Source organism: Hypanus sabinus, chromosome 10, assembly GCF_030144855.1.
Source record: "Hypanus sabinus isolate sHypSab1 chromosome 10, sHypSab1.hap1, whole genome shotgun sequence".
Taxonomy (NCBI): domain Eukaryota; kingdom Metazoa; phylum Chordata; class Chondrichthyes; order Myliobatiformes; family Dasyatidae; genus Hypanus; species Hypanus sabinus.
The window spans coordinates 140,073,196-140,088,765 of NC_082715.1; the positions used below are offsets into that span (position 1 = coordinate 140,073,196).

General features: G+C 42.3%; 1 protein-coding gene across 5 annotated transcripts in view; it reads right to left on the minus strand.

Annotated features, from left to right (window-relative positions):
- The window catches only part of me1 (malic enzyme 1, NADP(+)-dependent, cytosolic), a 467,654-nt gene that overhangs the window by 189,502 nt on the left and 262,582 nt on the right, over positions 1 to 15,570 (minus strand). The gene's annotated exons all lie outside the window — the stretch shown is intronic.

The following is a 15,570-nucleotide window of genomic DNA, read 5'->3' on the forward strand; positions in this document are numbered from 1 at the left end:
AAATTAAAAACTTGGAAGAAACAATGGGAGACACCATTGATAGAGTGAATAAAATGGAAGATAATATTTCTGCCTGGACATCAGAAAGAAGATGGTTGTTGGAAAAAGTGGATGTACTTGAAAATTTTAGCAGACCAAATAATATTAAGATTGTTGGACTTAAAGAAGTTATACAGGGAGAAGATCCAACAAATTTTTTTCAAAAATGGATTCCAGAGATTTTGGAAATGGAAGAAGGAACCCAGTTAATTGAAATTGAAAGGGCTCACAGAGCCTTAAGATCAAGAACTCAAGTTGATCAAAACCCACAATCAATCTTGATAAAATGCTTAAGATATCAAGATAAAGAAAAGATCCTGAAGGCGGCTGCCCAACGTGCCAGAAAGAGAAACGGGCCATTGATGATAGAAAGGAAAACAGTTCTTTTCTATCCTGATATAAGTTATGACCTTTTGAAGAGAAAGAAGGAACTTAACCCAGCGAAAAAGGTTTTATAGGAAAAGGGTTATAAATTTATATTGTGCCACCTGGCAACCCTGATAATTTTTTTGGATGACGGAAAAAGAAGATTTTTTACTGACTATTGGGACGCGGAAGAATTTGCACAAGAACTCCCAAATATTCGCTAACCACAGCGAAAGATTTAAAAGTGAAACGGATTAAAGATGAAGACAGGGACAGTGAACGGAGTTGATGGATGTTTAAGGACAGAAGAATATTTAAATATATTCTTAATTATATGATACAGGAGGAGAAAGGTAAAAATTTGAGAACTATTAATCGAGAGTAGTGATATTATTTTTTCTTCTCTTATATATACTTTTTTATGTTACGGGGGAGCTGGGGGAACTTCGGATCGATTGCTACGGGATTCACGTGTGTAATCATGGTGATTGCCATGACCCGCACAACGGAGGGGGGTAATGTTGAGTTGTTTTTTTATTCACATTAGTAGGGGGGTATTTTGTTTTTTTTTCTTTATAATCTATTTTTCTTTCATCTTTCTTTCTTTGCCTGGACAATCGGGGGGGGGGGGGGGGGTGGGGAGACACATAGCAACACGGAGAATTTTAAAAAGATTCCCCAAGGTACTACGGAAGTTGAAAAGTTTGGTATTACTATAGACTGGAGTAACCCTGTTAAAAATAATGACTAATTTACTGAATTTTTAAAGTTTTAATGTTAATGGGCTTAATGGACCGGTGAAAAGAAAAAGAATTTTAACATACATTAAGAAAATGAAAAAAGATATAGCTTTTAGCTGCATTCCATTTGAAAAAATTACATATAATTTAAGAGATAAATATGAAATATTTCTGAAAATTTAGCACCCGTATTTACAAAAGACAGGATTAAATATATAGGTGCTCTGAAGATAAAATTATTGGTTATTTGGGGAAAGAAATAAATATATATACTAAAGGTATTATGAACTCCATGGAGCACGTGGGGATCTTCCGATATCCAGTCATTCCTTCTTTCTTTTTTTTCTCTTCTTTTTTTCTCCTTCCACAGGGATATGTTAGGGGGGAGGGGTTAAGGGGAGGGGGGAAGGGTTGATAATTTTTTTTCCTTCTGTAACCATTTGAAAAAATGTATTAAAAAAAATCACAAACCTAGAAGTGTGATAGACTGGTCTTGGATATGATTTATTACATTTTGAAGAGGCACAGTTCTTCATTTACTCCGAATAGTTCTGCCTTAACTGGTGCTCCATGGAGTATGAGGCTTTAATATTAAAATTAGGCTAAGATTACTTGGGCCCTGTGTCAAACTGCATTCAGCTGAGGGAGTGCAGCATTGTGGGATATTGTTTCCAAAGTCACCGGGTAGGTTTGCAGACTGTTAGCCTTCTCCAGCTGTAATTTTTACTTGATTTATTTTTTATTGAGATACAGCGCAGAATAGGCCCTTCTGGCCTTTTGAGTCACACCACCTGATAATCCCTTGCTTTAATCATGGGACAATTTACAATGACCGATTAACCCTCTAACTTGTAGGCCTTTGGACTGTGGGAGGAAAGCGGAGCACCCGGAGGAAACCCACACAGTCACGAGGAGAGCATACAAACTCCTTACAGGCAGCGGCAGGAATTGAACCTGTGTCACCTGTACTGTAAAGCATTGTACTAAGCTCAATGCTATCCCTGTTCTTCTCCTAAAGTACAGGCCTGTTATCGGTCTGTAATTCTTGGCAGCTCAGTAACACGGACTGCCCGGTTCTACTGTTTTCACCTTCTATTCTCTCTGGATGTCATTTGATTTTCAAAGTCAAATTAACTTCCTAAGAGAAACTGTCCCAGGGCACAATTAACCCTGGAACACGAACATGCAGTTAAACAGTGGGTTCTGAAAGTTCAATTAAAATCAGAATCAGGTTTATTATCACTGACTTATGTTATGAAATGTGGCAGCAGTACAGTGCTAGACATCAAGAAGATGTTATATTTACAACAAGATATATTTTTAAAAAGTAGTGCGAAAAGAGAGCAAATACTGAGGTGTGTTCATGGACCGTTCAGAAATCAGATGGCAGTGGGGAAGAAGCTGTTCCTAAAACACTGAGTGTGAGTCTTCAGGCTCCTGTACCTCTTCCCTGATGGTAGCAATGAGAAGAGCAATGTCCTGGGTGGTCGGGGTCATTAATGATGGATGTTGCCTCCTTTTCACCATCCTCGATGGTGGGGAGGCAAGTGACCCTGATGGAGCTGGCTGCGTTTATGACTTTCTACAAGTTTTTCCTGATCCACTGAAGTGGCCCCTCCATACCAGATAGTGACGCAAACAGTCAGAATGCTCTCCGCGGTACATCTGTAGAGATTTGCACGAGCCTTTAGTGACATACCAGATATCAAACTCCGAGTGAAGTACAGCGACTGGCATGGCCTCATTGTATGACCTAGCTTTGCCAGTAGAAAACTACCCTCTTTCTCAATCGTAAAGAGGCTTGATGGGCCAGGTGGCCTACTCCTGCTCCTATTCCTTATGTTTTTATGTTCTCGTGCACCCCCAGCACTCCTCTTGGTTGCACTTGCCAACACTTGTATGCAAGGATCCTAGAAGAACTGGTTGCAGAGATGGTGGCTGCATCGTTTGTAATCTTCCAAAGGTCCTGATATTCTGAAGAGATAGCAATGGATTGGAAAACTTCTAATGTGACTCTCCTGGTCTTAAAAAGTGGGTTATCAGTGTATTGAAGATGGTACAAATAAAGTTCAGAACTGCACCTATTTTATAGCTCACACACATTTCACCCCAGCTGACTCATTGAATAATTTCTAGTTCACACAGCTATTGTAAACATTGTGGTTGGCACAATGAGCACAGCTGTCTGTTGGAGCTAACCTTTAGAGCTACAGTCTTGCTAAGATTAGTGCATGGTGATTTGATTGTCAAAACCATCTTCCGGAGGAGATATTACACAAGAGCATAAGAAATAGGAGCAGGAGTCGGACATCCGGCCCATCGAGCCTGTCCCGCCATTCAATAAGATCATGGCTGATCTGTCCATAAACTCAGCTCCATCTACCTGCCTTTTCTCCATAACCTTTAATTCCCCTACTATGTAAAAACCTATCTAAACTGTATCTTAAATATATTTAGTGAAGAAGCCTCAACTGCTTCGCTGGACAGAGAATTCCACAGGTTCACCACTCTCTGGGAAAAACAGTTTCTCCTCTCTCCCCTGAATCTTGAGGCAATGTCCCCTAGTTCTAGTCTCACCTACCATGGAAACAACTTTCCTACTTCTATCTTATCCATCCCTCTGCATATTTCTGTAAGATCCCCTCTGATTCTTCTGAATTCCAGAGAGTATAGTCCAGGCAACTCAATCTCTCCTTGTAGGTTAACCCCTTCATCCCTGGAATCATTATCACCAATCCGCACAGATTGTGGTCTTCCAGTTAAGAAGTCGAGGATCCAATTGCAGAGGAAGGTACAGAGACCCAGGTTCTGTAAGTTATCAATTAGGACAGTGGGTTTGATGGTGTTAAATGCTGGGCTATAGTCAACGAACAGCATTTGGACATGGGTGTTTATATTGTCCAGGAGATCTAAGGCCATGTAAAGAGCCATTGAGATTATGTCAGCCATAGACCTAATGAGGCGATAGACAATATGCAGTGGGTCCAGGTCCTTGCTAAAGCAGTTCATGCTAGCCATGACCAACCTCTCAAAGCATTTCATCACCATAGATGTGAGTGCTACTGGATTATAGTTATTAAGGCAGCTAACACTACACTTCCTAGGCACTGATATAATTGTTACCTGATATTATTGAAGAGCTGGGAACTTCTGCCAGTAGCAGTGAGAGGTTGAAAATGTACTTGAATACTCCCGGCAGTTGGTGGTACAAGTTTTCAAAGTCTCACCAGGTACTCCATCAGGGCCTGCTGCCTTGCGAGGGTTCACCTTCCTTAAAGACAGCTTAACATTGGCCTCCATGACAGAGGTCACAGGGTCACCAGGTGCAGGAGGGATCTTCACATCTGTAGTTATATTCTCCCTTTCAAATCGGGCATAGAAGGTGTTGAGCTCATCTGGTAATGAAGCATCGCTGCCATTCATGCTATTGGGCTTTGTTTCGTAGGAGGTAATGTCTTGCAAACCCTGACAGAGTTGACGTGCATCTGATGTCGCCTCCAACCTCATTTGAAATTGTCTCTTTGTCCTTGAGATAGTCCTCTGCAAATCATACCTTGTTTTCTGGTACAGACCTGGGTCTCCAGACTTAAATGGCACAGATCTAGCCTTCAGCAGACGATGAACTTCCTGGTTCATCCACAGCTTTTGGTTTGCTAATGTCCGGCAAGTTTTCATAGGCACACACTCATCTACACAGGTTTTAATGAAATAGGTAATAACTGCAGCATACTCACCCAGATCAAGTCAAGTCAAAGTTATTGCCATTTCGACCATAAACTGCTGATACAGTACACAGCTAAAACGAAACGACGTTCCTCCAGGACCCTGGTGCTACATGAAACAACACAAAACTACACTAGACTATGTGAGACAGCACAAGGCTACACTAGACTACATAAAAACTGCACTCGACTACAGACCTGCACAGGACTACATAAAGTGCACAAAACAGTGCAGGGCAGTACAATAATTAATAAACAAGACAATAGGCACAGCAGAGGATGAATCCCTGAATACAGTCCAGTCCACCGATTCAAAGCGGTCCTGTGCTTCCCCTGTCCATGCCTTCTTGGTCCTCACTGCAGTCTTCAGTCTCTGCCTATTCTCAGGGAGTAGAAGAACAGCCAAGTGACCAGACTTTCTGAAGCGAGGCCATGGAATAGCACGGTAGGCATTCTCGATGGTGGTGTTGACAGTGGTCCAGTGTGTTGTTTCCTCTGATGCTACAAGTGATTTGTTGATGGTAGTTATTTAATAACTTTTTCAGGCTGACCTGGATAAAATCCCCCAAAATGATGGTGAAGGCGTCAGTGTGCGCTTTATCGTGCATGTTGATCCCATTGTTCAGATCACCTAAAGCCTGATTGACATTGGCCTGAGCTGGAACGAATACTGCGACCAAAATGGTTGCTGAAATCTCCCACGACAGGTGAAATGGACAGCACTTAATTGCGAGATATCCCAGGTCTGGTGAGCAGAATTGGGACAACACTGACACATTTGTGCACTGAGAGGAGTTGATCACGAGGCATACTCCTCCACCTCTGCTTCTGCACAACTTGATAGTCCTGTCCTGATGGAGTATAGTGAACCCATCGATCTGAATCGCTGCGCCCAGCACAGAAGAGCTTAACCAGGATTCTGTGAAACAAAGGACGCAAGCAGTCCTAATGACACTCTGATACAACACCCTAGCTCGGAGGTGTTCAGTTTTACTTACTACAGACTGTACATTTGTCAGCAAGATAGACAGTACTGGGTGTTGAAAACCCCGTTTTCTTAAATGCAGCTGTATCGCTGACCAGCAGCCACATTTCCTACGAGGAGTCTGGCAGAAGTACGGCCACAATTGGTAGCAATAGATTATTCAATCGCATTAAGACATTCTTATTAACTGTACAAACCTTGGAAGCAGTTGTGGTTCTCAGCTGTATCAGGCTGAATGGGAATATTTAATCGTATCTATCCAGCTGTGCTGCACGAGATTACTGTCTTCAAGTTGCCCCAGAAGGACTGGGAAGGACTGTGGGAACAGCTGAGAAGATCACAAGGATATCCCCACCAGCCATCGGGGACTTTTATCAGGAGTGCTGTGTACACAGAGCCCTTAGTATTATTAAGGAACCATCCAGCATCCTCTTTGACTTTCTACATCAGGCAGGAGACCCTACTGCATAAAAACAAGAAAGGTCAGGGTGGAGAACAGTTCCGTCCCTCAAGCCATTAGGCTTCTGGACTCCTTGCCGCATCACATTTGAAGTCTCACTGGTAAATCTGTTCTGTACATTACAATATTGAATTTGTGCACTTTAGTTTGTTTATTTATGTGTAATCCATCTGTAGATTTCATCCGTACTTTCATAAGTCATTACCTTAGAAAAGATTAGATTAGATTCAACTTTATTGTCATTGAGCCAAGTACAGATACAAAGCCAAAAGAAATGCAGTTAGCATTTAACCAGAAATGAAAAGAATAGTATTACTTACAAAATACATAGGCATCCATTAGTCTCGTGAGGCCATGGATTTGCGCCTTGGAAGGTTTCCAGGGTGCAGGTCTGGGCAGGGTTGTATGGGAGTCTGGCTGTTGCCCAAGCTGCAAGCATTCCCCTCTCCATGCCACCAATGTTGTCCAAGGGAAGGGCACTAGGACCCAAGCAGCTTGGCACCGATGATGTCACAGAGCAATGTGTTGTTAAGTGCTTTGCTCAAGGACACAAACACACTGCCTCAGCTGAGGCTCGAACCAGTGACCTTCAGGTTACTAGACCGATGCCTTATCCATTAGGCCACGCGCCAACACTTTACAAAATAACTGTGAATAAAAAGTAAGTGCTACAGCACACAAATATAAAAGTACTGAGACAGTACAATATGGGTGCAATACTGCTTAGCGCTGTGATGTGAGGTTCAGCAGGGTCACAGCCTCAGGGAAGAAGCTCTTCCTGTGCCTGTTGTTGCGGGAGTGGAGGCTCCTGTAGTCCCTACCGGATGGGAGGAGAGTAAAAAGTCCGTGGTTAGGGTGAGATGCATCCTTGATGATGCTTTTCACCCTGCTCAGGCAGTGTTTATGGTAGATGTTCTCAATGGTGGGCAATTGGGTGCTGAGAGTCCGCTGGGCAGTTTTCACCACCCGCTGGAGTGCTTTGCGGTCCGATCCGGGACAATTACCATACCACACTGAGATGCAGTTGGTGAGTATGCTCTCAATGGTACAGCGGTAAAAGTCTGTGAGTATCCCGGGACAGAGGTGAGCTTTCTTGTTGCTCCGCAGGAAATAAAGGCTTTTTGATCAGGCTTGAGTAGTTCAGGGACCAAGTGAGATCCTTGGAAATGTGGACACCAAGGAACTTGAAGCTTGATACACGCTCCACTACAGCTCCGTTGATGTAGATGGGAACGTGAGTGTGGTTCTGTTTATGTGCTAAGTGTGTTACGTATATTACAGTGCTTTAGACCCTGGTTCGGAGAAACGAGGGTGCCTCATTTGACAGTATATGTATATAGTTAAACGACAATAAACTTGACTTAGCTTGCTGAGTCATGAATGTTTTACCTAATTATTGATTATGTGGAAATAAAGGTCAAAGGTGAGCTTTATTTGTCACGTGTACATCAAAATACAGAATGAAATGCGTTGTTTGCGTCAATGACCAACACAGTCCAAGGACATGCTGGGGGCAGCCTGCAAGTGTGGCCACACTTCCGGCACCAACATGACATGCCCACAGCTTACTAACGCATAAGCTTTTGGGATGTGGGAGGAAACTGGAGCACCCAGAGGAAACTCTCACAGTCACGGAGAGAACTCACAGACAGGCCTGGAACCGAACTCACGTCACTGGTGCAGTAATAGCATTAGGTGAAATGCTACACTACCCTATTTTTGAGCCTGCTATGTCTGTTTTTATAATTTTACAAACTTAAATCACTATTATTCAAGCCCCCTGGCCACCCGAACCCTTTAGCACTCCTGTGAAGCCAGCAACTTTGCAGATCACTCCTCAGGAACACAAATGCACTGTTTTGCTGGGGGAACTGTGGTCCCCTCGTTTCATCTCTTCCCTTAGGGACATCCAGAAAGCATATGGCTTAAGAACAAACAGATCTGAGAGTGATCTCATCCTTTCTTCACGTTGTGATGTGGTTTTGAAATAATAATGAAAGTTGAGAATTTCTCACAGGCTTGGACTTAAATTGTGTAAATGTTCTGGGTACAAACATCTGTGTGGACTGTCATCAGCTCCATTCAAAATGTGCTTCTCTTCTTCATTCAGACTGGTGTCGTTTACCACCCTTCCTTTGATATGTCAGATGAATGTGCTCCAACTTCTTACTGGAAGAATTAAGGCCCGCTGATGAATGCAAATTCATCCCTTCCGCATACAGGGTTAGCAAAGGTGATGTCAGAAAGATTAGCCTTTATCAGCGGAGTGAAAAGACACTAAGATTGGCAGTGCTGTGGTGATTCAATAGCTTCTGCTAGGAATTATCTTAAATGGTCCATTCGGTCAAGGCTCTTGCAAAATTCCTTCTGTTACGTTGTCACCAGAGGTAATGGATGAGGTCTGGAGATTGTGCCCTGATACTTGTTGATCTGAATAGTCTTTAGATGAGTCCTATACATTCTTCCTGAAAGTAAAGACACTGCTGCAAGGTACTTGTGGTAAATGGTTGATAAATTGACTGCTTAATATATAAAGCGGTGAGGAAGTTAGAAAGAGCAGCATTGTGTCCTTGGAATGCTGCTCTGCTATTCAGAGCAGTATTGGATAGAGGGAATGGTTTGTGCAATGGAGCTCACTCCGATGCCTTTTCCAAACAAGGAAATCAATAGAGGAAAACTGGGCAGGCTTTGCATTGAATAAATTAAATTCATTCAACTTGCATTATTTCCATTCCTCTGTGATTTGGTGAAAATCTACCCCAGTTGTTTCAACCACATCCACAGTTTTATTTTACTAAGTTCCTTATGTAACTGGGACAGTGCCATAATTTTTCCACTGCTTTTACCCTCCCTTGCAAATGGTAGGGCAGTGGTGAGCACAACTCTTTACAGTGCCATCTGTAAGATCAGGGTTCAACTCCCACTGCTGACTGTAAGCAGTTTAAACGTTCTCCCCGTGACCATGGGGGTTTCCTCCCGGTGCCCTGCTTTCCTCTCACGTTCCAAAGACGTAACGTAAGGTTAGTAAGTTGAGGGCATGGTAAGTTGGCGCTAGGAGCATGGTGACACATGCAGGCTGCTCCTGGTGAAGTTGTGGCATTGGAAAGGTTAACATAATGTCCAGACAAGGATAGATTTCAGATAGAGTCCAGACAGCCCAGACAAGAAAAGTCTGTTAAAAGCATAGCCTCTTTTGCATAGCAGATTCCTGATGCCATTGTGGCTTACAAAAACAAGAAAGTAACTACACATACACATGAACTAAGGGACAAGAGCTTCACTAATTTAAATATATCATCGGTAGAAAGCTGGTAGTTTCGACTGACTTTTAACAACAACATTGTGAAAGGTGATTGATCTTACAAGTAAGGAATTGAAACATACAATTCACCAAATGTTCATAGCTAGGCAATTCTGTATAAAAATGGCATTTCTCTGTTCAGAGTTCAGAACAGTGTGGGTGACAAGGGCCATGCTGCTCACCTTGTGCACAAGTCAAATGAAGTATGGTTGGGGAATAAGTGCAAGAGTTGAGAGTCCAGTTAATTGGCAATGACCCTTTTATTGTGCTGTTGTTAAGGCAAGCAACGCAATTCACTGTATGTTTCAATGTAGGTGTGACAAATAAAGCTAATCTTCAAAAAATAATTTTAAAATCTGTTGAAATGAAATGATGAACGTTGTCCCTTTTTGAATAAAGAGAAAAAGAAAGGAAGCTTTAGTTGTCACATGCACATTGAAATTAACAGTGAAATGCATCACTTGTGTCAAATGGAATCTGCGAGGATTGTGTTGGGGACAGGCCGTAAGTGTCACCACACCTGCGGTGCCAACATTGCATGCCCACAGCTCCCTGACCCTAAGCATATGTTTGGGGGGGGGGGGGGGGGGGGAACCGGAGCATCCAGGGAAAACCTGCACTGTTATGGCGAGAATGTTCAAACGCCTGACAGACGGCAGCAAGAATCAAACTCTGATCATAGATCTGGCGATGTAAAGCAATTGCACTAACTGCTACACTTGTACAGCAATTGGACAAACAGCCTTGTTACTGTCACGCTCCCTATGCTATCATAAAGAGCATAAACTTCTTCTGACAGCTTAGAATTATGACTTATGGAGGGTTGTAGTTCAAGTGAATCATCAATTCCTCTCCCACCCCATCCCCCCATTTTTACAACAAATGAGTGAGGACGCCAGGTAGATTCCTTCCCACTACATAGAGTGTGATTCAGTACTAATTACTTCACAAGATCAGCTAATTCTGCACAGCACCAACATCAACAGCTCTAATCTGTGGTTTAAATGAAAGCTTTACTTTAATGTCTTTTGTCAATCCATAGACCCATCGGCAGTGAAATGACTGAAGTAACCCCAGCATAATCAGAGTTCTGCACTGATGTACCAAGGAATTAAATGGGTTTAATCTGAAAAGTGACTTTTTTAAATGCAGATGGCTCTGTACATTTTAAAGAAAAGGGAAGACACAAGTTAACTCCACATAGCAAATTTGCTAACCTTTGAGTATGCTGTTAACAAATTTGGGACTAGATAGACACACGAGAGATTCTGCAGATGGTGGAAATCCAAAGCAACACTCACAAAATGCTGGAGGAACTCAGGCAGCACCCATGGAAATGAATAAACAGTCAACGTTTCAGGATGAGATCCTTCTTGTGTTGCTTTGGGACCAGTTGTACCATGGAATTGGGTGGAGCTTAAGAGGACGATGGCACCCAATGGCAACTCCTCTGCTCGCATCTTCTGAAACAGCTCTAATTCTATCTTTAATATCTCTTCTTTCCCTTTTCAGGGTTCTTTTGAAGAACCTGGCCCGGAGTTACACGCTGACTTTGGTTCATTGTGGAAATGGGACCTGCTCTTGGTGTCTCACAACCCGCTGCTTTTCGATGTGCCAAGGACGCGGTCTGGAAGAATAGGGCATCTTCAGGGTGCGGGATTTTCGTGGCTCTGGATGTGGGCAGACTCAAGGTCAATGCTGCCACCTGGTGCGTCACGGGAGACGGAAGATGCGAGTTGGCTTCTGGCTGTGTGACCAGAGACCCGAGTTCTTTGGGCACAGAGCTCGTAAAAAGCAACACCACAGACTCTTAACACCATAAATTGGTGAGTGGTTTGGTTATGTCTCCCCTCTCACTGTGAAACAGAGGCGCCTCATTTTTCCTTATTAGAGAGAGAGAGAGAGAGCCCGTGGAACGTCGAATTACTGAGTGAACAAGTAGTCTTTAGGGTACTGCAAGTCTGTGTTTTTATTGAAGCTTTGCTGCATACTTGTATGCTTGGTGGGGGTTGCCAATGCTTTTTTGCTGGTGGGGGGGAGGGTCCATTGCTTTGCTGCTGCTTGCGTATGGGAGGGGGGAGCTGAGGGGGCTTTGGGGTTCTAACATTTAACTGTCATTCATTTTTTGGGGCACTCCTGTTTTCATGGATGTTTGCAAAGAAAAAGAATTTCAGGGTGTATATTGTATACATTTCTCTGACATTAAATGTACCTATTAAAACCTAATTTGGGAAAAATGTTTTTTTTTTCAGCAGATTCGTGCAAAAAATCAAAAGCAAAGTGGTTGTCACAAAGTTAAGAAGAAAAGTTTCCATGATTTATTTAACCTTTTCATTTCACTTTCTGAATTAATCTGAGTTGATCTGAACTGATATTGTATTAGTATTTGCAGCAAAACTGACACCAACTTGATGGAACAACACCGATTTGTCTAACTTCCACAAATGTCTACACCATCCCCTTCCTCTCTTTATCTCTTCTCCCTTATTTTACCTTCACTTCACCTGCCCATCACCTCCCTCAGCTGCCAAACCTCCTTGCCTTTCTCCCATGGTTGACTCTCATCTCTAATTATTCTTCTTCAGCCCTTACCTATCACCTCACAGCTTCCTACTTCATGCTCCCTCCACTACCCACCACCTTCCCCCTCACTGGATCTCAACTCTCACCTTACACCTTTACTCCTTCCCCCTCCCCTCCACCTTCTTATTCTGGCTTCTTCCCCACTTCCGTTCCAGCCCTGATGAAGGGTCAGGGTCCGAAACATCAACTGTTTATTCATTTCCACAGGTGCTGCCTGACGTGCAGTGTTCCTCCAGCATTGCATGTGTGCTGCTTTGCCTCATTCCTGTTGCTTTGGCTCAGTGCTGCATGTATTTCCCAATTGGTGTTATCAACACAAATTTACAAATGGTCACAATATATTGTGCCATCAATAATGATTTGTATTTCCTTTCTGCCTGTTTAAAATGCCTTGTTGTCTTCCTAAATCTGAACTATAGAAGCTAGAAGAGATTAGAGATTTACAGGATTCCCCCGCTATTCGAAGGTAGAGCGTTCCTATGAAACAGTTTGTAAGCCGAAATGTTGTAAAGCGAAGAAGCAATTACCATTAATTTATACGGAAAAAATTTTTGAGTGTTCCCAGACCCAAAAAATAACCTACCAAATCAAATCACATAACACATAAAACCTAAAGTAACACTAACATATAGTAAAAGCAGGAATGATATGATAAATATACACCCTACATAAAGTAGAAATATTGTAGGTACTGTGTAGTTTCACTTATCAAACTCAGGAAGACAGTGAGCCAAAATCGATTTGGAGAAAAAAAATCGGCACATACACGCATGTGCACGTGCACACCTATGCACGTACACGCATGCGCACACAACTGCCCACACAAGGCTTCACGGTCATTGCAGTCTTTCTTGGGGTAAACACACGTATAAAGCGGGTGTCTTTTTTTCGTAAAAGCGAAAATCCTCTTTGGTTAGCGAAAACAGGTACTAATGTAGGTCTTTCATAACAGCAAGCTGTCGTAAAGCAAAAGTTCGAAAAACGGGGGCCACCTGTATTTGTCACACGCATTGAAATATGCAGTGAAATGCATAGTTTGCATCAACAGCCAGCACAGTCCGAGGATACAGTGGGGGCAACCCACAGTTGCTGCTATGCTTCCAGCTCCAACATCTTACTAACCATACTCCGTATGCCTGTGGGATGTGGGAGGAAATTGAAGGACACTGAGGACACACGCACGGTCAAAGGGAAAACGAACAAGCTCTGTAAAAATAGCAGCAGTAACAGACAGGGTAATGGGGATTTGAGAGCTGGGAATTTTTTTAAATAGACGACTTAACCAGCAGCCAACGCAAAATAGTAAACATACGATTAATATTTGATTTGCTGCAGGTTTAGATCTGGGCAGAAAAGATTTGTATGAAATTAAGTTTAAAGAGGTGAAAGGCCAGCTGGTAATCATTGCAACTGTCCAAATAATGAGTTAATAAGATTTAGTAAAAATTTAAGCCTTGCTTTGCAATGGCAGGCAATTTTGGAGGAGAAAGCAAATAGGATAGGTAGAGTAAAGATTACACTGGCCAACACACTATGTTGAAAGTGCTGCTTCCTCAGATTTTTTTTTTGTTTATGATAGAGAGGCTGAAGCTGAACAGAAATATAATTTCAGATTACTTGAACCATACAGGAATTTGGAAAAACAAGAAATTATCTTTTATTGAATATAATTTGAATAATTACATAATGGTGCTGAACTTTGCAAGCTAGGAATGTTTTGTTGATTATTTTTGTTTGTACTCAGTGTCCATGGCTTCTCGCTTAAGCGTCGAACAACAGTCAGCCAGTATTGATTGATTCCAATTACCCTGATACCATGTCTCCATGACCGCAATGTCCTGGTGTAACCTTTCACCATCTCATCACTGACAGAGCCAAGGCTTGTCTAGAGGCGAATGCAGAAAATGAATCTTTAGTGACATGTTGCACTTCCAGGTTTGGTATGCTTGAAGCATGCTGTCAACCAGATGCATGCAGCTTGGTGCTCTGTGGTTGCCAGAAAACTTTCAGCAACATCTTTAAATGCCTTCCGTGCAATTTTCTGCGGTCCCACTAGAAGTTCTTTGAATTTCCTATCGCTGATGACCTGTTTGATTTGTGGACCATCAAAAATGCCTACCCTAATCTTTGCTGTTTGAATTACGAATTAAAATAGTAAATATAGGCGATTTCAAACAATTGGTGTGTGATATGGAAATTTCATGGTGATTTTCATGATCAGCAGCCCAAAATCCATGAGATACACCAAGCATATTCAGGAAATAAAATCTTTGCTGCCCAGCATTATCATATGGTCAAAGATATTGCCATTGTTAGGATTATGAATGCAGTTAGAGTCAGCCTGTGCATTAGGGAAGAGTACATACAGTAGAAGGGCATAAAACAGCTAAATCAGTACTGGCCTCATTTCCAATGGACTGCCTTGTAATTTCTTCTGAATGTTGTATATTGTAGCTGATACCAGAGATCACACAGCCCAACTTTAAAACTCTCAATCAACTGGTAAAAGTTATGGTGGTGATCCCGCAAACCTGATCCTGACTTGCTGCTGTTTGATTTTTCCCCTTGTTACATACCCCGTGGGTATCCTGTGACTGTCACATGATCAGGATATAATTGAGGCTCTGCTGGGCATGATGTAATGGCCTTGTGATGTTGGAGTGATGTAATTTTCCCACCAATGAGAGGTCATGTGATGGTTTTTCTCAACAGGATATAAAAGGAGAACCCCTCCCTCTGACGCAGGTCAGCTCATGGCTTAAGTCGTCAGTGACTCCATTCTGCTGTGTATTTGATTTTATGACGCAGTTTCATTTTAAAAGTGGAATTTTAATTTCTACTGTAAGAATCATTGTGCCGGCTGTTCTGAAAATCACTGCCAGTTAAAGTCCAGTCGGAGAGCGAAGAATTATTGAAGTTCGGGAAGCTGAAGGATTGCGGAAAGTTGATGTTGTCGGCGGTAAAACAGGTTCGACCTTATTTAATCTTCACACAAGGAGTTAGTAACCTGTGCTCGAGATAGCTCCTGCATTCTGAAAGCAGAAAGAGTTGGATGCAGCATTTCGCCAAGGAAAGGTCAGTGCCTTTAAGCCGTTTTATTTCCTTCATCGTAAATCCTTCGGGCAAGGCTTACTTTGGCTGGGATCAGCAGTAACGCCACATAAGAGAATTTATTACTTCAAGGAAAGTCTCTCCTAACTGACTGTAAATCATTTTGGATTTTTGCAATACTACTTTAAAGAACTGAGTTCTCATTTCTCACTTTAAGAACTGTTTGGGTTGCCGTATACAGGCCTACTTCCAGTTAAGTTAGTCATTTGTTTACTTTTGGGGTTTTTTTTAAGCAGTGTTTAATAAATGTTTTATTTGTTATA